Raw genomic sequence first — 22,830 nt, 5'->3', positions numbered from 1 at the left:
GACGGAACCAGCCGATTTGCTAATTGTTTTCTTCGGGGAGACTTAACGAAGGTGATGCAAAAAAGGGATTGGAAATATACATGTAAGCGCAGCAGGTTAATTTGGTTCTTTTGTTGTTGCTCGTTGAAGCCTAACTTATTTTTATTTCGACGTATGTTTTTATTTTTACATTTATTAAAAAAGAATGACTGAATTCGTCTAGTGTCAAATTGATCGATAATGGAGACCAAACCTAATTTTTATCTGTATCTTTATCATGGAATACAAAAGTTTCGCCCTAGTGTTTGATCAGAGCACCTTGCTTAACTCAAGAATTGTATGTTTTGTATATCAGATGTCAAAAACGATCTGAAAAAAGTCCCGCCAAAGACCCATAGCGTCCCTCGGGAGTTACCAAGACAACACGTCAACGAACCTGGAAACAACATCGCTGCCCGAAATACCAGTAAAGGCGATTCTGTCGTCATCAAGGTCATATGACGATGCATTTTACCACTATGACGTTAACTATTACTACAATGACTCAGCACTTTACCAAAGTTACCATCATTGCGATTACTTAAGTCCATCATGATGACTATTATGTTAATCGAGATGACGGCTCTTCGCGTAAATACAGTGACTGGTTGGCCATTAAAGGTCAAGCTAATTTTCGGGATTGGCGGTCTCGCTTCAGCCTGGTATCTTATATGATAAACTAAAGAAACAAATCACCACTTATGCTCCAAGTGCAGCAAAAACAGCGAAAGCGATTGTAAAATGTGGGAGGTCATTCGTCGAGAATTTTATACCGTTGTTTAATTTGTGACAAATAATAGATAATAGTAAAACACATTCACTTCATTTAACCATTGTTTTCCTCGAATAACGCAAAGAAATAGTGGTAGCTTTCAACTGCAAGCAATTGTTCCCGGCAAGTGTGTTTTTTTTTTAATTTGGAAAGTTGTGCTTTCAGAGTTTTATATTCCGGCAAAGTGTCTTGCGGACCCAGAGTGGACGATTTTTAATCATACCATGATTTGCTTTTTGTTAAATTATTCAAGCAAATATTTATTAGGTTGTCAATGTCTCTTTCTCGAATAGTTCTTAGTGTGAATCAGTCTCCATGTAATTCATATTTTTTTTGTGATGTCGAAAGTAGTTTGACTTTACAATTCAATGGCATCTTCTCTGCATGAGGGCTACTGCTTCAAATATTATTCTTATTACTACCCAAAATCATAAACGGGACAATCTTGACTTGGAAAGTCGAAACCATATTGGGAAAACGTCACGCAATAACTCATTACACATAAGTTGCCGATAACAAAACTGTACTATGGATAGGTGAATCACACAACATTACCATAGAAAAAACGTCACAATATGCCTTATTAGTAGTTCTATTTTGATAGCGCTGAAATTATCTAAGACTGTTCAAAGTTGGGTGTCAGCCAGTCAGAAAAATCAGATTGCAGTTGGTTGCACATCTCGGAAATGGCGTATACCAGCAATAAAGAAATACGGTTAGCTCCAAGTGAAATCAGATTCACTCAAGACACCATTGGACATACATTCACAAAAGGCGGAAGTGTCAATGAGGCTATAAAGAAAATCGAAAGAGGTTTAATGAAAGCATCAGATTTTCCGAAAATTCGTGTCTGTATTCGGGATAACAAGTATTACAGCTTGGACAACCGGCGTCTTTACGTGTTTCGTGTGCTGGAAAAGAGAGGAAAGCTAAGACAAATTGGTGTTGTTAGGGTCACATACATTGACAAGTTTACAACAAACAACGACGGATACAGTATCGATGTGAGAGGACGCCACTACGAGATCTACGATCATACGTTTGACACATTACGAAGTATTTCAGCACCTTTCAGTGAACTGGCCACAAGACCTGCAAGTTATTCACTTCCAAGGTATGTTTTGTATTTTAGCTGTTGCTGCAAGACATATTAGACGTTTTGACGTGCCGTACAATATACCTTCATCAGGATAATGGATTATTTTGAAAAGTCAAAATGTTTTGTCTGTGTTTTGTTACTTTTGTCTCTTTTGTGAAAAAAAATGTTTTTTTGACTACATTAACAGAATACTCTACAAAAAAGTCGATTTTAAGTCGCGCAAAATGTGACAAATTCTGATAAAAAAAGCCTACGCTTGTAGCCATACTATTGTATCATATAACTTTACAAAGGTAAACTATATTCTTTTAACAAAGGTATAAGATTTTGGCATCCCATAAAAGTATAATATTTCTTCATTTTCAAGCATGAATGCGGCAAATTCAGTTGTGGTTGATATGGAAAGTATGGAATCGGACGTCGATTCACCTGTTTCGGAGTCAAGGTCAAATGTTGACATCACTCCTACCGAGCCAAGGTCAAATGTTGACTTCACTCTCACAAAACCAAGGCCAAGAGTGGTTCAATATGACACAACGGACAACGAGCCAGACAACTGGTGTAGTTGCATTATTTTGTAGGCATTTTTTTTGCTATGTACTTGCGCATTGTATATTCAAGCTTTATTGCAAATTTTTTTATGTTTTTGATACTATCATCAGTTTTTGACACAACTTTTACCATTTTAGTAGTTTTTTTCGTTACATTTAATGGTCTTATTTACCACTGTTTAAACTTGAGTTGCCTAAACCTGCTCTATAGCATATTGGTAACCATGAATGACAAATATTGTTTCTGCAAGTTCCCAAAATACACAAACCATGGAATAGATGTCTTTTGTTAAAGGCTAAAACGTCACAGTTAAAGCGCCCAACATCGGTGAACCTGAATGGCAGTCGCGTCATAACAGATCACGCAGCAGCTTGCGGAAGTTCCAATCGCGAAACCAAAGTATCACCGAGAATTTGCTGGCGCAGGGTGTTGTAACCAGCGCACAATAATCAGTGGCTAAACGGTTTGAAAGGTTTCGCTTTCTACAATTCAAGTCTCTCAGTGGTTGACGTGTTGAAAGAACTTTGTAATTTTGAGTCAGGGCCTGGGTGGCAGTAAAGGGCCATGCATGATAGCTTACTTTGTTGCTGCCGGTTTTAATCTGGAAACCGATGCAGAAATGCAATGCAAAGATTAAAGTTACCATTTACTATGTAATATGTTAGGGAGAAATGAAAATGGTTTGTATTGTTAAGGTAGGAATTTATCGAAAAGGTTGGGAACCACTGCCCTAAGAAAATATGTACTGACAAGCAAATAGAAAATGTTGTTTTGTTTGAAGAACTTTTATCGACTCGTGGTGTCTGTGCCAGCCAAACAAATACTACTTATTAATTATTAAGCAGTCTAGCTTCTTTAATACCACTGAAAAGTGCAGTATCGCATGGCATTTAGTTAGTTGCAGGTGTTGTTTCCCTACAGGCTTACAGTTAGATTTTGTTTTGCATGGATTCGCACAATCTGCATTGCCTTATGTCTCATTAAATCAAATCAGTAAAAGGATACATTGTATGTGGTTTGACGTTTAGGAAACAGATAGCACTGCCAAGTTTTTATTCGGCAACTGTGTGTGTCCAAAAGGAAAGTGCCTGGCATTCTTTGATAGTTTTTCTTTTTGTTTTGCTTACTTGTAATGCACAACATTAAAATTGTGACATATGTGACATGTTTAAACTTTTTGACAACTTTTATTTCAAAGGCGGGTGTAGCAAACATAGTTTGATTGCAAAGAAGGTATAATGGTAGTTGGTGACAATGTGTGCTACCTGGCCCCGTCCGAAATGAAATTGGTTGCGGTTACTTAAAGGTTGAAGATATAAAACCTATTAAAGTCGCAAGAATCGCCGGGAAGTATTACAGCGCAGACAATAGGCGACTGTATGCGTTTCGTGTTTTACAAAAGCAAGGCAAATCAACAGCATCCCTGTTCGTCTGGTAAATCACTTACCTAACATAAAACGGACAACAAAAAACAGAGGGCGGTCTGTTAAAGTAAGAGGAATACATACGCTGCCTCATACCTTCAAAACCCGGCCCAGGTAAGTGTTTGAATGTTCACCAAAGCAAACAATTAGGGTACAACTGCAATACTGTACACTGTTTTGAAGATAATAAATTTGTTGTGGCCTATCTTGTTATTTCATTTTCCACGTTTATTAAAAGTACGCAACTAACTGAAGCGTGAAATGCGACGCTTGTGTTCATTTATTGTCCAAGTAACCGAAAGAAAAGACAAAACTCATTTTTACAAACGAATAACTGTATCTTTACCATCTAATTAGAAAGCTTTGTTCCCTTTAGTGCTTACCGAAAGAGCTGTATTTTTTATTTTAGATCTCAAAACCGATCTAAAATATCTGCCGCCAACGACCGTGACTATGGAAACGCGTCCCTCGTGAGTTACCAAGGCAACACGTCAACGAGACCGGAAACGTCATCGCAACGTTTGGAAAGTAAAGAAACGGTGACACTGCCGTCATGGAATTATGGAACAAACAAGTACTGCAGTTTGGAACCATCATCATTTCGCCGAAATGGTAAGTGCGAAAATTGTTAATAAGCGTTACGCACCACTGCGTACAATTTCCAAATATATTTTTTCATTTTTATTTTTTTAAACCATAGAGAGTGGTCAAGGTACGTACAAATCGACATTTTGAGGTATGGGAGAAAACGTTTGAGCTTGTAAAGTCACATTTCTGGTTTCAAACAGTATTTTCCAATGAAATGACTTTACCCGATACTCGTTTACATAAGTCGCATATATACAAATGCATACACAGTACATAGTCCAATGTTACGAAACAAATAAAAAGACCTTCCGAGCCTAATATTTTTCTATAAATTGGCACAGATGTACGTTAGAGCAAGAAGTTTCAGTTTGTAAAGTCACATTTCTGGTCTCAAACAGTATTTGCCAACGAAATGACTTTAACTGACACTTGTTTACGTAGGTCGCCCATATACAAATGCATACATCGCTAAGCCAATGTTACGATCAAATAAAAAGACATTCCGAGCCTAATATGCATTTGTATATGGGCGACCTACGTAATCAAGTGTCAGTTAAAGTCATTTCGTTGGCAAATACTGTTTGAGACCAGAAATGTGACTCTACGAGGTGAAACTTCTTGCTCTAACGAAATTTTACTACAATGACTCAGCACCTTACCATAGTTACCGAAAGTCACAACACCATTACGAAGCCCCTTACTATTACCATTCCGATAAACAATATGACCGTTCACTCCGTAAAGACAACAGTGACTCTAGTGGTTGGTTGTTCAAAACCATGCTAATGGTCGCGCTTGGTGGCCTTGCTTTAGCCTGTTATCTTCTACGATAAAGTAAAGAACAAATTACCATTTACGTCCCGATTGTAGCAAAAACTGCTCAAGAGATTGTAAAATGTGCGAGACAATTATTCGTCAAGGTTTTTGCATCGCTGTTAAGTATGTAATACGATGTTAAATTCTACGATGTCTTTAATGAGATTAGTACATTGGCACTAGAAATCTATGAAAAAACATAAAAATTAAGTCTTGTAAAACTCATTTACTTGCTAAAAATGTTGTTTTTGTTCTTTTGACCAACTATTGTTCCTCCTAAAAGTAAGTCTGTTTTTGCAACTTTGGAAATGTTGTGCTTATAGAACCCAGTGTGGACGACTTTAAAACACATCTTAATTTGCTTCTTAGTTGATTTATTCAAATAAATAGGGGTTTAGTTGTCAATGTCCCTTGCCTAAATACGTGTCAATGCAAAGTAAAGTCTCCATATAGCCAGTGGTGAGATTGAAATTTTATGGCAGTCGGTTATATCACAAAAGTCAAATTTTAAAACCGGTTCTGTTACAAAAGTTTATATTTCCATTGACAGTAACCAGTAATGCTAACCGGTTCGCTGATCTCATAACATTACGCGAGACGGATCTATAGAACCGGAAATTTTTGAGCTTACCACTACAAAAGTCGAAACTGTATAAGAAAAAACTTCACATTATGCCTCGTTACGTATGTTGTCTATGACCAAACCGTTTTATCGATGGATGCACCGCACAAAATTAAAATAGTAAAAACGTCACACTATGCTCTATTCCACATAGGTTGTCTATGACCAAACATTTTTTACCGATGAATGCACCACACAAAATTAAAATAGTAAAAACGTCACACTATGCTCTATTCAACATAGGTTGTCTATGACTAAACATTTTTACCGATGAATGCACCACACAAAATTAAAATAGTAAAAACGTCACACTATGCTCTTTTCCACATAGGTTGTCTATGACTAAACATTTTTACCGATGAATGCACCACACAAAATTAAAATAGTAAAAACGTCACACTATGCTCTATTCCACATAGGCTAAACATTTTTACCGATGAATGCACCACACAAAATTAAAATAGTAAAAACGTCACACTATGCTCTATTCCACATAGGTTGTCTATGACTAAACATTTTTACCGATGAATGCACCACACAAAATTAAAATAGTAAAAACGTCACACTATGCTCTATTCCACATAGGTTGTCTATGACTAAACATTTTTACCGATGAATGCACCACACAAAATTAAAATAGTAAATACGTCACACCACGCCTTATTGCGCATAGGTTGCCTATATAAGTGTTATAAGTTGGATGCTAGCTGGTCAGAAAAGGTTTGTAGCTGGGTTTTTAATCTTAGAAATGTCGCATACCTGTAACAATACAATGCGCTTAGCTCCAAGTAAAATCAGATTCACTCAAGACAACATAGGACAGACATTCACGCGTGGTGGAAGTGTCAATAAAGCTATTAGGGAAATCGAAAGAGGTTTAATGAAAGCATCAGGTTTTCGAAACATTCGAGTCTGCGTTCAGGGTAGCAAGTATTACAGTTTAGACAACCGGCGTCTTTACATGTTTCGTGTGCTGGAAAAGAGAGGGTTGCTAAGACAAATTTATGTGACTTTGGTCACCTACATTGACAAATTTACAACAAACAACGACGGTTACAGCATCTATGTGAGAGGTCGCCAGTCCGAGACCTACGCCCATACGTTTAAAACTTTGCAAGATAACTCTTCATATGCTTTACAACAAAGGTATGTTGTTTCTAAGATAAGATTTCAAATAACAAGGTTAAAAAATATACTTCTAATCTAATAAAACAGGGCAATGCAACCAAATGGTAAAAAAAACTTTTAACACTACACAAAAAATAAAATTATTAAGGCTATTTTATAAAAGGGGTCAAGAGTTCGAATACCTCCTTCGGTGTTTTTTTGTCGGATGCATGGGTTCTTTTTTTGGCACTCCCTTGGCAACACTTAGTAACAACATGAAAAGACCAAACTAATAAACAACGACATAACGCATGGCAACAAAAACCGGTAGATGTGCGTTTGACAACCACTGAATATATTTTTACATGACTAACATGGCGTCATCAATGTTTGTTAACATGTATTATCATTACTGGATGTGGCACAACAGTTTATTGCCTGAAAAAGGTAAACTATCTACTGTTTTGTATTTTCAAGCGTTTTAACAAGCAGAGGTTTTAGATTTTCATAGGTTTGCAGCAAATTCAGCGATCGACGCATCTAAAATACCTTGGGTTTGTATCAACGACCAGTCAAACTGCGAACAACACTGGGTGTTTTGGAACGAAACTATCACAAGCCTGCAGTGACTACTTTGGACAACAGTTTCTCCCAATACTAACAACTCCTGCGGGGGATGGTAGTAGTGGTGGTGTTTTCCTTACTTTAACTAAAACAAAATTTCCCATAATGTGAATCGTTGCCTTTACCTTTTTCTCTCGCTCGATTTAAAACTGGCGACATTATATTTACACAAAAAACACAGCCTGTGTAGCTCAGTTGGTAGAGCGCGAGTCCCGGAAAGACTCCTGTCGTGGGTTCGAATCCCACCACTGGCTATATTTTTCTAGTCTGAGCCTTGCCATATGGGAATGCTTGGGAGACCGGTCTTAATAATAAAGAAAAACATTTCCTTTACCTGGCATTAATTAAAGCCCCCTTCTTTGTAACAATCAATCCTGCAAGCTATCACTCGCAGCACTTACCGATGTCGGGCTACCACACTATATCATGAATTGCGTTTTTTTTAATTGTAAAGACACTTATAAACTCGAGGTGATCAAATTGTTTCATTCTAATGCCTACCACATGTAACTCCTTGTTTACACCTATTTCGTCAGTACACATTAACAACACCAGAAAGGATGACAGACATAATTATTTTGATGCCCGGGTAAGCACCGTAATCGACTTGAGATCAATTTGCCATCGAGGTCCAAAAGCACAGGAAGAATAATTACACGACATCAAGTCTTTGTCACGCTCGTTCTTTTTCAAAAAAAGTTAAATTGCACCTATTTTAGGCAATACGACCCCTAAATGAAACACCCCCGCGACCTCACATTTACCAGAAACCAAACAAATTCACCTGTTCCCATATATACAAATTACACTTGTCATTTATATCTTGTTTGCTTCTTGTTTTATATCAGTGTGTTTTTGTTGCCTGCTTTTAACCGCTTTGTATCATACCAAACGAACTAGATAACTTGGTCACATACAAAAGAGCAAAAAACTGCCGTAGGATTTTTTTTTTAGATCAGACGCCCTGTCGAAGACAAGCATGCTTGTGCTGCAGCACCTTCCACAGCGAACTACCATCTGAGATCTCGCAATCGATCGTAATACAGGGAATAAGATGCTCGACGGAACCAGCCGATTTGCTAACTGTTTGTTTCGGGGAGACTTAACGAAGGTGATGCAAAAAGGGGTTAGAATTATACATGTAAGCACAGCAGGTTAATGTGGTTCTTTTGCTCGTTGAAGCCTAACTTATTTTTATTTCGACGTATTTTTTCTTTATTTTTTGCGTTTATTAAAATACGCTACATACAGCTTAAAACAGAATAGCTAAAATCGTATAATGTCCAATTAATCGATAATGGAGACAAAACCTAATTTTATCTGTATCTTTATCATGTAAAACAAATGTTTTGCCCTAGTGTTTGGTCAGAGCACCTTGCTTAAACTCAAGAATTGTATTTTTTGTATTCAGATGTCAAAAACGATCTGAAAAAAGTCCCGCCAAAGACCCGTAGCGTCCCTCGGGAGTTACCACGACAACACGTCAACGAACCTGGAAACAACATCGCTGCCCGAAAGTGCAAAAGCTATAAGAACGCCTGTGAGTTCTTCACGTTCAAGGTATTTTATTTTATAACATTAACAAAAGTATTAAAGACGCAGTATGTAATAGCCGCGTAAAGTCTATGTGAACTTAACAAAAAAGAATTTCAAACAATCAAGGTTACTCTGATCTAAACTGTTCGACCACTGCAACAAGTTTGGCATGTGAATAAAACACATTTTTCCTATTTTTAGCAGGAATTTGAAGAATTCATATATAGTTGACATCTACCCAACGGCTTCACAGCCAAGAACACATGTGACTCATTTTGACAAGTTGATTGACAACAAACCAAAAAAGTGCTGTAGTTGCATTATTTTGTAGGCTTTGTTTTTCCATGTTGCGCATTGCACATTCAAGCTTTATTGAGTTGCATATTTTTTTACTACTAAGAGCTTTTTGACACAGCTTTTGCCATTTTACTATTTTCGTAGTGGTCTTATTTCCATTGTGTAGAAATTCCAGTTGCTTGCTTAACAATTACTAGAGAAATATTATTTCTTCGAAGTGGTGTCGCAACTATTGTCATGGCGTAGTAAAAGATATGCTATCATCGTAATGGAGTTGCTTTGTCAAAGGTTGCAAACGTCACAGTTAAGTGTCCAACCTCCGGTGAACCTGAATGGTTGTCGCGTCACGAAAAATCACGTGAAAAATTGAGGAAGTCCCAAACGCGAAACCAAAGTATCACCGACTGTTCGTTGGCGCAGGGTGCTGTAAACATCGCACAATAATCAGTGGCTAAACGTTATAAAGTGTAACGTCAGTTTTAAATGTGACTTCTACAATGCACTACACGTAGTATTGGTAAGTTTATCTTTTACGAAAGTACTTAACTTTCATAACTGGCGTTTATCATAACCTATAACGTCATAACACAATATAAAATGTTTTAAACGCCAGTTTCACCACCAAATAGTGACATGGATATTTCCTAAAACGAAACCGGTACTACCGGTTTTAACATTAAACTGACAGATTATTCGTTATGTTTTTTGTCTTGGCCCACCATATGCAAAAGCTTGTTCTGGACTGAAGCGATCTTCACACTGACAACAGGAAAAACGTCATACCCCCTCTTTACACATAAGTGGTCTATGACGATTTAATAAGAAAACTTTGTATCTGATGGTGGGCGGTTTTTAGCTGAGGATTCATTTACCTACGACTGTTCAAAATTGGATCACATCTAGTCAGAAAAGATTGCAGATGATTTTATGTTTTGGAAATGGCGTATATCGGTAATAATGAAATACGGTTAGCACCAAGCGAAATCAGATTCACTCAAGACACCATTGGACATGCTAATAGTCGCGTTTGGTAGCCTTGCTTTGGCCTGGTATCTTCTATGATAAAGGAAAGAACAAATCACCATTTACGTCCCGATTGCAGCAAAAACTGCTCAAGAGATTGTAAAATGTGCGAGGCAATTCGTCAAGGTTTTTGCGTCGCTGTTAAGTATGTGATACGATGTTAAATTCTACGATGTCTCTGATGAGATTAGTACATTGGCACTAGAAATCTATGAAAAAAATAGGGAAAAAAGTAATTCTTGTAAAACTCATTTACTTGCTAACACTGTTGTTTTTTGACCAACAATTGTTCCCCCTTAATATAATTTTTTTTTGCAATTTTGGGAACGTTGTGCTTATAGAACCCAGAGTGGACGACTTTCAAACACATCTCAATTTGCTTCTTAATTGATTTTTTTCAAATAAATATGGGTTTGGTTGTCAATGTCCCTTTACTAAATACGTGTTAATGCAAAGTAAAGTTTCCATATAGCCAGTGGTGAGATTGAAATTTTTTGTCAGTCGGTTATATCACAAAAGTCAAATTTTTCAACCGGTTCTGTTACAAAAAGTTATATTTCCATTGAGAGTAACCAGTAATGCTAACCGCTCGCTGATCTCATAAAATTACGCGTGACGGATCTATAGAACCGGTGCGAACCGGCTAAATCTCACCACTGCATAGGCTATAACTCATATTTTCTTGTCATGGTGTAGTAAAAAATTACAATTCGAAAAAAAGATTACAAAATTTTACAAATTACAATTTACATTTACAATTCCGATCTTCTCCGCGTACAAACGACGACTTAAGTGTCATTCATATTACTTTCAACTATACCAGATAAAGAAAAAAATTTCCGAGCTTGTCACTACAAAAGTCGAAACTGTATTAAAAGCAACTTCACATTATGCCTCATTACGTATGTTGTCTATGACCAAACCGTTTCATCGATGAATGCACCACACAAAATTGAAATAGTAAATACGTCACACCACGCCTTATTGCACATAGGTTGCCTATGACTAAACATTTTTACCGATGAATGCACCACACAAAATTAAAATAGTAAATACGTCACACCACGCCTTATTGCACATAGGTTGCCTATAAGTGTTATAAGTTGGATGCTAGCTGGTCAGAAAAGGTTTGTAGCTGGGTTTTTAATCTCAGAAATGTCGCATACCGGTAACAATACAATGCGCTTAGCTCCAAGTGAAATCAGGTTCACTCAAGACAGCATAAGACGCGAATTCAAAAAAGGCGGAAGTGTCAATGAGGCTATTAGGAAAATAGAAAGGGGTTCAATGAAAGCATCAGTTTTTCCAAAAATTCGTGTCTGCGTTAAGGATAAAAAGTATTACAGTTTGGACAACCGGCGTCTTTACGTGTTTCGTGTGCTGGAAAAGAGAGGAAAACTACGCAAAATTGATGTAATTTGTGTCTCACATATTTCGTCTAAAAAGTTTACAACAAACAACGACGGATACAGTATCGATGTGAGAGGACGCCACTACGAGACCTACGATCATACGTTTGACACATTGCAAGATAACTCTTCATATGCTTTGCAACAAAGGTATGTTGTTTCTAAAATACGATTTCAAATAACAAGGTTAAAAAAATATACTTCTAATCTAATAAAACAGAATAATGCAAGCAAATGACAAAAATATACTTCTAGTCTAACAAAAACAGGGCAATGCAACCAAATGGTAAAAAAAAACTTTTAACACTACACAAAAAATAAAATTATTAAGGCTATTTTATAAAAGGGGTCATGAGTTCGAATACCTCCTTCGGTGGTTTGTTGTCGGATGCGTGGGTTCTTTTTTTTTGACACTCCCTTGACAACACTTAGTAACAACATGAAAAGACCAAACTAATAAAAAAACGACATAACGCATGGCAACAAAAACTGGTAGATGTGCGTTTGACAACCACTGAATATATTTTTACATGACTAACATGGCGTCATCAATGCTTGTTAACATGTATTATCATTACTGGATGTGGCACAACAGTTTATTGCCTGAAAAAGGTAAACTATCTACTGTTTTGTACTTTCAAGCGTTTTAACAAGCAAGGGTTTTAGATTTTCATAGGTTTGCAGCAAATTCAGCGATCGACGCATCCAAAATACCTTGGGTTTGTATCAACGACCAGTCAAACTGCGAACAACACTGGGTGTTTTGGAACGAAACTATCACAAGCCTGCAGTGACTACTTTGGACAACAGTTTCTCCCAATACTAACAACTCCTGCGGGGGATGGTAGTAGTGGTGGTGTTTTCCTTACTTTAACTAAAACAAAATTTCCCATAATGTGAATCGTTGCCTTTACCTTTTTCTCTAGCTCGATTTAAAACTGACGACATTATATTTATATAAAACACAGCCTGTGTAGCTCAGTTGGTAGAGCGCGAGTCCCGGAAAGACTCCTGTCGTGGGTTCGAGTCCCACCACTGGCTAGATTTTTTTAGTCTGAGCCTTGCCATATGGGAATGCTTGGAAGACTGGCCTGGTTCTGTATAACGCCTTTAATGAGCCTGGCGTACTATAATAAGACACGGGATGTCTTAAACTTAAATAATAAAGAAAAACATTCCCTTTACCTCGCATTAATTAAAGCCCCCTTCTTCGTAACAATCAATCCTGCAAGCTATCACTCGCAGCACGTACCGATGTCGGGCTACCACACTATATCATGAATTGCGTTTTTTCAAATTGTAAAGACACTTATAAACTCGAGGTGATCAAATTGTTTCATTCTAATGCCTACTACATGCAACTCCCTGTTCATTCCTACTACGTCAGTAAACATTAACAACACCAGAAGCGCTGACAGACTAAATTATTTTGATGCCCGGGTAAGCACCGTAATCGCCTTGAGATCAATTTGCCATCGAGGTCCAAAAGCACAGGAAGAATAATTACACGACATCAAGTCTTTGTCACGCTCGTTCTTTTTCAAAAAAAGTTATATTGCACCTATTTTAGGCAATACGATCCCTAAATAACTAAAACACCCCCGCGACCTCACATTTACCAGAAATTCAGCTGTTCCCCTATAAACAAATTACACTTGTCATTTATATTTTTTGCTGCTTGCTTTACCTCAGTGTGTTTTTGTTTTTGCTTTACCTCAGTGGCCTGCTTTTAACCGCTTTGTATCATACCAAACGAACTAGATAACTTGGTCACATACAAAAGAGCAAAAAACTGCCGTAGGTTTTTTTTAGATCAGACGCCCTGTCGAAGACAAGCAGCACCTTCCACAGCGAACTACCATCTGAGATCTCGCAATCGATCGTAATAAAGCAGGGAATAAGATGCTCGACGGAACCAGCCGATTTGCTAATTGTTTTCTTCGGGGAGACTTAACGAAGGTGATGCAAAAAAGGGATTGGAAATATACATGTAAGCGCAGCAGGTTAATTTGGTTCTTTTGTTGTTGCTCGTTGAAGCCTAACTTATTTTTATTTCGACGTATGTTTTTATTTTTACATTTATTAAAAAAGAATGACTGAATTCGTCTAGTGTCAAATTGATCGATAATGGAGACCAAACCTAATTTTTATCTGTATCTTTATCATGGAATACAAAAGTTTCGCCCTAGTGTTTGATCAGAGCACCTTGCTTAACTCAAGAATTGTATGTTTTGTATATCAGATGTCAAAAACGATCTGAAAAAAGTCCCGCCAAAGACCCGTAGCGTCCCTCGGGAGTTACCAAGACAACACGTCAACGAACCTGGAAACAACATCGCTGCCCGAAATACCAGTAAACGCGATTCTGTCGTCATCAAGGTCATATGACGATGCATTTTACCACTATGACGTTAACTATTACTACAATGACTCAGCACTTTACCAAAGTTACCATCATTGCGATTACTTAAGTCCATCATGATGACTATTATGTTAATCGAGATGACGGCTCTTCGCGTAAATACAGTGACTGGTTGGCCATTAAAGGTCAAGCTAATTTTCGGGATTGGCGGTCTCGCTTCAGCCTGGTATCTTATATGATAAACTAAAGAAACAAATCACCACTTATGCTCCAAGTGCAGCAAAAACAGCGAAAGCGATTGTAAAATGTGGGAGGTCATTCGTCGAGAATTTTATACCGTTGTTTAATTTGTGACAAATAATAGATAATAGTAAAACACATTCACTTCATTTAACCATTGTTTTCCTCGAATAACGCAAAGAAATAGTGGTAGCTTTCAACTGCAAGCAATTGTTCCCGGCAAGTGTTTTTTTTTTTAATTTGGAAAGTTGTGCTTTCAGAGTTTTATATTCCGGCAAAGTGTCTTGCGGACCCAGAGTGGACGATTTTTAATCATACCATGATTTGCTTTTTGTTAAATTATTCAAGCAAATATTTATTAGGTTGTCAATGTCTCTTTCTCGAATAGTTCTTAGTGTGAATCAGTCTCCATGTAATTCATATTTTTTTTGTGATGTCGAAAGTAGTTTGACTTTACAATTCAATGGCATCTTCTCTGCATGAGGGCTACTGCTTCAAATATCATTCTTATTACTACCCAAAATCATAAACGGGACAATCTTGACTTGGAAAGTCGAAACCATATTGGGAAAACGTCACGCAATAACTCATTACACATAAGTTGCCGATGACAAAACTGTACTATGGATAGGTGAATCACACAACATTACCATAGAAAAAACGTCACAATATGCCTTATTAGTAGTTCTATTTTGATAGCGCTGAAATTATCTAAGACTGTTCAAAGTTGGGTGTCAGCCAGTCAGAAAAATCAGATTGCAGTTGGTTGCACATCTCGGAAATGGCGTATACCAGCAATAAAGAAATACGGTTAGCTCCAAGTGAAATCAGATTCACTCAAGACACCATTGGACAGACATTCACAAAAGGCGGAAGTGTCAATGAGGCTATAAAGAAAATCGAAAGAGGTTTAATGAAAGCATCAGATTTTCCGAAAATTCGTGTCTGTATTCGGGATAACAAGTATTACAGCTTGGACAACCGGCGTCTTTACGTGTTTCGTGTGCTGGAAAAGAGAGGAAAGCTAAGACAAATTGGTGTTGTTAGGGTCACATACATTGACAAGTTTACAACAAACAACGACGGATACAGTATCGATGTGAGAGGACGCCACTACGAGACCTACGATCATACGTTTGACACATTACGAAGTATTTCAGCACCTTTCAGTGAACTGGCCACAAGACCTGCAAGTTATTCACTTCCAAGGTATGTTTTGTATTTTAGCTGTTGCTGCAAGACATATTAGACGTTTTGACGTGCCGTACAATACACCTTCATCAGGATAATGGATTATTTTGAAAAGTCAAAATGTTTTGTCTGTGTTTTGTTACTTTTGTCACTTTTGCGAAAAAAATGTCTTTTAACTACATTAACATATATTCTACAAAAAATACTCTACAAAAAAGTAGATTTTAAGTCGCGCAAAATGTGACAAATTCTAAAAAAAAGCCTACGCTTGTAGCCATACTATTGTATCATATAACTTTACAAAGGTAAACTACATTCTTTTAACAAAGGTATAAGATTTTGGCATCACATAAAAGTATAATATTTCTTCAATTTCAAGCATGAATGCGGCAAATTCAATTGTGGTTGATATGGAAAGCTTGGAATCGGACGTCGATTCACCTGTTTCGGAGTCAAGGTCAAATGTTGACATCACTCCTACCGAGCCAAGGTCAAATGTTGACTTCACTCTCACAAAACCAAGGCCAAGCGTGATTCAATATGACACAATGGACAAAGAACCAGACAACTGGTGTAGCTGCGTTATTTTGTAGGCTTGTTTTTTTATGTTGCTCATTGTATATTCAAGCTTTATTGAACAATTTTGTATGTTTTTTCTACTACCATAAGTTTGTGACACAACTTTTCACCATTTCGTTACATTTATCATAATAGTGTTATTCACCATTGTGTAAACCTAAGTTGCTTAAACCTGCTCTGTAGTATACTAGTAGCAAAGAATGACAAATATTGTTTCTGCAAATTCCCAAAATACACAAACCATGGAATAGATGTATTTTGTTAAAGGCTAGAAACGTCACAGTTAAAACGCCCAACCTTCGGTGAACCTAAATGACAGTCGCGTCATAACAGATCACGCAGCAACTTGCGGAAGTCCCAATCGCGAAACCAAAGTATCACCGAGAGTTTGCTGGCGCAGGGTGTTGTAACCAGCGCACAATAATCAGTGGCTAAACGGTTTGAAGGGTTTCGCTTTCTACAATTCAAGTCTTTCAGTGGTTGACGTGTTTTGGAAGAACTTTGTCATTTTGAGTCTGGGCCTAGGTGGCAGTAAAGGACCATGTATGATAGCTTACTTTATTGCTGCCGGTTTTAAGCTGGACCGATGCAGAAATGTAATGTAGTGATCAAAATAAAAATAAAAACCGTTATGTTATTGCCAGAAAGTCGTTTTTTCAATTGGGAGATAAATTACAGAAATTTCGCCATCAGATTACTTTGGCATGTTTGGTGATTTTAATGCACTTGTTTGTTGCTGCTTGTTATTTGAATGGCGTTTAGAACACTAAAGTGTGTTATCTAACCTCAACTATTCGAAGTAAATTTGTAAATTCACCCACCGTATCTTACGAAGAGAGTTCCCCTAAAGCAATGGTTTCCAACCGGGGAGGAATTTTAAAACTTGAGGGGAGGATTTTTTTACATGTGGTTTGTAAACAGACACTTAAGCTCTGGGAATATGACCCGCGAAATTGATAAAAAATCTTCTAATGATTTAGCATCTACTATGTAGTATATTTGGGAGAAATGAAAATGTTTTAAATTGTTAGGGAAGGAAGTTGTCGAAATAGGTTGGGAACCACTGCCCTAAGCATATGTGTACATTTGACTGACAAGCAAATAGAAAATGTTGTTTTGTTTGAAGAACTTTTATCGACTCGTGGTGTCTGTGTCAACAAAACAAACACCATTTATTAATTATTAAGCAGTAGCTTCTTAATTTAATACCACTGCAAAACATTAGTATCGCATGGCATTTAGTTGTTGTTGGTCTTGTTCCCTTACAGACTTACAGCTACATTTGTTCCGCATGTATCGCGCAATCTGCATTGCCTTATGTCTCATTCAATTAAAGCAGCAAAAGAATACATGCTGTATGTGGTTTGACGTTTAGGAAGCAGATAGCACTGGCAATTGAGTTTTTAGCAAAACAATTGTGTCGAAAAGGAAAGTGCCTGGCATTCTTTGATCGTTTGTGTTTTTGTCCTGTTTACTTGCAATGCACACAATATAAACTTGTGACTTATTTAACATGTTAAAACGTTTTGTCAATTTTAAATCCAAAAGCGGGTGTAGCAAAAATAGATCGATTGCAAAGAAGAAATAATGGTAGCCGGTGACAATGTGTGCTGCCTAGCGCCGTCCGAAATACGGTTTAGCCAGGACACCATAGCTGCAAACTTCCAAAATGGAGAACCTATAAATGATCTGATCAATAAAATTGGCTGCGGCGACTTAAAGGTTGAAGATATAAAACCTATTAAAGTCGCAAGAATCGACGAAAAGTATTACAGCGCGGACAACAGACGACTTTACGTGTTTCGTGTTTTACAAAAGCAAGGCAAAATAAACAGCATCCCTGTTCGTTTCGTAAATCACTTACCCGAGTTTAAATGGTCAACAAAAAACGACGGACAGTCTGTTCAAGTTCGAGGAGAGCATACAAAACTTCACACATTCAAAACCCGTACCAGGTTAGTTCAATTTAACACTAAGCTAAATATTGCTTTTTATCACGGGGTTCGAACCCAGGACACTCCCGGGGACGAATCACGATCAGTTTTTTTATGTCTGTATGTAGGTCAGGCGCGCCAGACCATTCGGTCAAGTTCCTGCCCACAAAGCTAAATATTTCCTAAGTTTTATTCCGAATGCATTTTTCTACCGCCAAGTGTTTGAATGTGCAATGAAGTAAACAATAAGGCTATAACTGCAATATACTGTTGTGAAGATATTTGTTTTTGTAGCCTGTCTTGCTTTCATTTCCACTTGTTATTTTATTTTCAACGTTTATTAAAAGTACGCAACTAACTGCAACGTAAAATGCGACAGCTCTGTCCATTTATTGTCAAATTGACCGAATGAAAAGACAAAATTCAATTTTACAAACGAATAACTGTATCTTTATCATGCAATACCCAAGTTTTGCTCCCTATAATGATTACCGAATTTTTTTTATACATTTTAGATCTCAAAACCGATCTGAAAAATCTTCCGCCAACGACCGTAACTATGGAAACTCGTCCTTCAGGAGTAACCAAGGCAACACGTCAACGAAACCGAAAACATCATCACAGCCTGAGATACCAGTACAAACGGGGAATGTTTCGTCAGCAAGGGCTTGTGACGAAACACTTTGCCACTATGACGTAAACTATTACTACAATGACTCAGAACTTTACCAAAGTTACCAAACGTGTCACTTTGATTACAAAGTCCATCATGATGAGTATTATGTTAATCAAGATGACGGCTCCTCTCGCAAAGACAGCAGTGACTCTGGCGGTTGGTCATTCAAAGTCAAGCTAATGGCCGGGCTTGGAGTTCTTGCATTAGCCTGGTATCTTCTATCTAAAAGCAACAAACAAATCACCGATGCTCCAAGTGCACCCAAAATTGCAAAATAAGTTATAAAATGTACAATGCCATTCGTCGAGGATATTACACCGTTGTTTAGTATGTGGTAGGACGTTCTAAAGTATAATTGCTATGATGTCCTATTGAGATAATTATGCAGTGCCAGTAGAAAGATAAACACGATTTTTAAACACACCATGATTTGCTTTTTGTTAAATTATTCAAGTAAATATTTATTTGGTTGTCAATGTCTATTTCTTGAATAATACTCGGTGTGAATCAAGGTCTCTATATAATTCATATTTTCTTTTGTGATGTCGAAAGTAGTTTGACTTTACAATTCAATGGCATCTTCTCTGCGTGAGGGCTACTGCTTCAAATATCATTCTTATTACTACCCAAAATCATAAACGGGACAATATCGACTTGGAAAGTCGAAACCGTATTGGAAAAACGTCACGCAATAACTCATTGCACATAAGTTGTCTATGACAAAACTATGTACTTTGGATTGGGTAAATCACACAACATTACGATAGGAAGAACGTCACAATATGCCTCATTAGTAGTTCTATTTTGATAGCACTGAAATTAACTACGACTGTTCAAAGTTGGGTGTCAGCCAGTCAAAAAAGCCAGATTGCAGCTGATTGCATGGAAATGGCGTCTATAAGTAATAATGAAATGCGGTTAGCTCCAAGTGAAATCAGATTCACTCAAGACACCATTGGACAGACATTCACAAAAGGCGGAAGTGTCAATGAGGCTATAAAGAAAATCGAAAGTGGTTTCATGAAAGCATCAGATTTTCCGAAAATTCGTGTCTGTATTCGGGATAACAAGTATTACAGCTTGGACAACCGGCGTCTTTACGTGTTTCGTGTGCTGGAAAAGAGAGGAAAACTGAGACAAATTGATGTAGTTCGAGTTCCACACTCTGATAAGTTTACGACGAAAAATGACGGTTACAGCATCAATGTGAGAGGTCGCAAGCAAAGAACCTACAAGCACACGTTTGAAAGATTGCGAAGCATTTCAGTACCTTTAAGTGAAAAAGCTATAAGAACGCCTGTGAGTTCTTCACGTTCAAGGTATTTCATATTATAAATTCAACAAAAGTATTAAAGACGCAGTATATAATAGCCGCGTTAAGTCTATGTAAACTTAACAAAAAAGAATTTCAAACAATCAAGGTTACTCTGATCTAAACTGTTCGACAAATGCAACAAGTTTGGCAAATGAATAAAACACATTTTTCCTGTTTTTAGCAGGAATTTGAAGAATTCATATATAGTTGACATCGACCCAACGGCTTCAGAGCCAAGAACACATGTGACTCATTTTGACAAGTTGATTGACAACAAACCAAAAAAGTGCTGTAGTTGCATTATTTTGTAGGCTTTGTTTTTCCATGTTGCGCATTGCACATTCAAGCTTTATAAAGTTGCATATTTTTTTACTACTAAGAGCTGTTTGACACAGCTTTTGCCATTTTACTATTTTCGTAGTGGTCTTATTTCCATTGTGTAGAAATTCCAGTTGCTTGCTTAACAATTACTAGAGAAATATTATTTCTTCGAAGTGGTGTCGCAACTATTGTCATGACGCAGTAAAAAATATGCTATTAACGTAATGGAGTTGCTTTGTCAAAGGTTGCAAACGTCACAGTTAAGTGTCCAACCTCCGGTGAACCTGAATGGTTGTCGCGTCACGAAAAATCACGTGAAAAATTGAGGAAGTCCCAAACGCGAAACCAAAGTATCACCGACTGTTCGTTGGCGCAGGGTGCTGTAAACATCGCACAATAATCAGTGGCTAAACGTTATAAAGTGTAACGTCAGTTTTAAATGTGACTTCTACAATGCACTACACGTAGTATTGGTAAGTTTATCTTTTACGAAAGTACTTAACTTTCATAACTGGCGTTTATCATAACCTATAACGTCATAACACAATATAAAATGTTTTAAACGCCAGTTTCACCACCAAATAGTGACATGGATATTTCCTAAAACGAAACCGGTACTACCGGTTTTAACATTAAACTGACAGATTATTCGTTATGTTTTTTGTCTTGGCCCACCATATGCAAAAGCTTGTTCTGGACTGAAGCGATCTTCACACTGACAACAGGAAAAACGTCATACCCCCTCTTTACACATAAGTGGTCTATGACGATTTAATAAGAAAACTTTGTATCTGATGGTGGGCGGTTTTTAGCTGAGGATTCATTTACCTACGACTGTTCAAAGTTGGATCACATCTAGTCAGAAAAGATTGCAGATGATTTTATGTTTTGGAAATGGCGTATATCGGTAATAATGAAATACGGTTAGCTCCAAGCGAAATTAGATTCACTCAAGACACCATTGGACATACATTCACGCATGGTGGAAGTGTCAATGAGGCTATAAAGAAAATCGAAAGAGGTTTAATGAAAGCATCAGATTTTCCAAAAATTCGTGTCTGCATTCGAGATAACAAGTATTACAGCTTGGACAACCGGCGTCTTTACGTGTTTCGTGTGCTGGAAAAGAGAGGAAAGCTAAGACAAATTGATGTAATTTTCGTGTCTGACAAGTTCACAACAAACAACGACGGTTACAGCATCTATATGAGAGGTTACAAGCAAAGGACATATGAGCATACGTTTGAAAGATTGCGAAGTTACTCTACGCCTTCAAGGCCATCTTCTGAAAAGGCTGTAAGTTCTTCGCAACGCAGCAGGTACGTTTTCACAGCAAAAGTAATAGAAAAAAGCCAGTAAACTTGCAGTAAAAATGAAACAAAAGACAATGTTAGACGTTGAAGTACCATAAAAGGCACACAATATGAGCTAATTTGTTTGATTGTGTGGCTTATCTTCAAAAGGATAGTGTAACTTAATGGTTCCCAACCGGGGTAGAATTCCACCCTTGGATAATTTTGAAAGTTGAGGGGAGGAATTTACTAATACATGTGGTTTGTAAATAGACACTTTAGTTCTGGACATGTAACCTGTGAAGTTAATCAAGGACCCATTTTTTAATTTCTTTGTATGGTTTAGCATCAACTATGTTGTCTATTGGGGAGGTATGAGAACGTTTTTCTTTGTTAAGTGAGAAATTCGTCAATAAAGGTTGGGAACCACTGGTGTAGCTCATCCAATGTCAAACTGTGCGTATTGTCATGCCAGATATTTAAATAAGCGTGGAAACTTATTCTGGGTACTAAGATCAGTTGCGCGCAGGTGTAACCTGCTTTAAAGTCAGTTACTTATCAGTAATTTACCCTATTAAATCACAAAAGACACGTATAATTTCCGATTTACAGAGTAAAGCAAACCAATTAAATAAAAGCGACGACAGAGGAAAGTGTGGTATTTATAAACCTACTATAATCAAACTGAATTTTTGTTTGAAAATACGTACGTAACCATTTGTACTAAATACATTAAATGTAAAAAATATCAATGTAAACTGCAACCTAATACATTTTTAGTCATACATTTCTAATAATTACATAAACGTTTTTCATCTAAATTAGAAGATAGTAAACGCCTTGAATCAGCCGAAGGTGGCTTTACAAAACTCATTTTCTTGTTGACACTTGGACAACAGCTCCGATTGATAGTGATGCCTTTAAACTTAGAATTCAATGAAACATTATTTACGTTACTTATAACTAGGGCGATTATTTTTTGACTTGTCAAAAAAAGTCAAAATTTTGTCAAAATTTTTTACAAAGTCAAAAT

General features: G+C 37.2%; 2 non-coding genes and 2 pseudogenes across 2 annotated transcripts; all 4 read left to right on the top strand.

Moving 5' to 3' along the window:
* The first annotated feature begins 1,476 nt into the window (after positions 1-1,476).
* LOC145239085 (uncharacterized) lies at positions 1,477-9,899 on the top strand (annotated as a pseudogene).
* On the top strand, positions 7,803-7,876 carry Trnas-gga (transfer RNA serine (anticodon GGA)). Its single transcript has one exon. It is a non-coding gene; the product is annotated as a tRNA-Ser (tRNA).
* Positions 9,900-12,854: 2,955 nt separating the features above from the next.
* On the top strand, positions 12,855-12,928 carry Trnas-gga (transfer RNA serine (anticodon GGA)). Its single transcript has one exon. It is a non-coding gene; the product is annotated as a tRNA-Ser (tRNA).
* Positions 12,929-17,846: 4,918 nt separating this feature from the next.
* LOC145239084 (uncharacterized) lies at positions 17,847-20,905 on the top strand (annotated as a pseudogene).
* Positions 20,906-22,830: the final 1,925 nt, after the last annotated feature.

This window comes from Phallusia mammillata, chromosome 7 (genome assembly GCF_965637545.1).
Source record: "Phallusia mammillata chromosome 7, kaPhaMamm4.hap1.1, whole genome shotgun sequence".
In the NCBI taxonomy this organism is placed as follows: Eukaryota; Metazoa; Chordata; class Ascidiacea; order Phlebobranchia; family Ascidiidae; genus Phallusia; species Phallusia mammillata.
The sequence above is the reverse complement of the archived record's forward strand: the minus strand, read 5'-3'. Positions and strand labels throughout refer to the sequence as shown.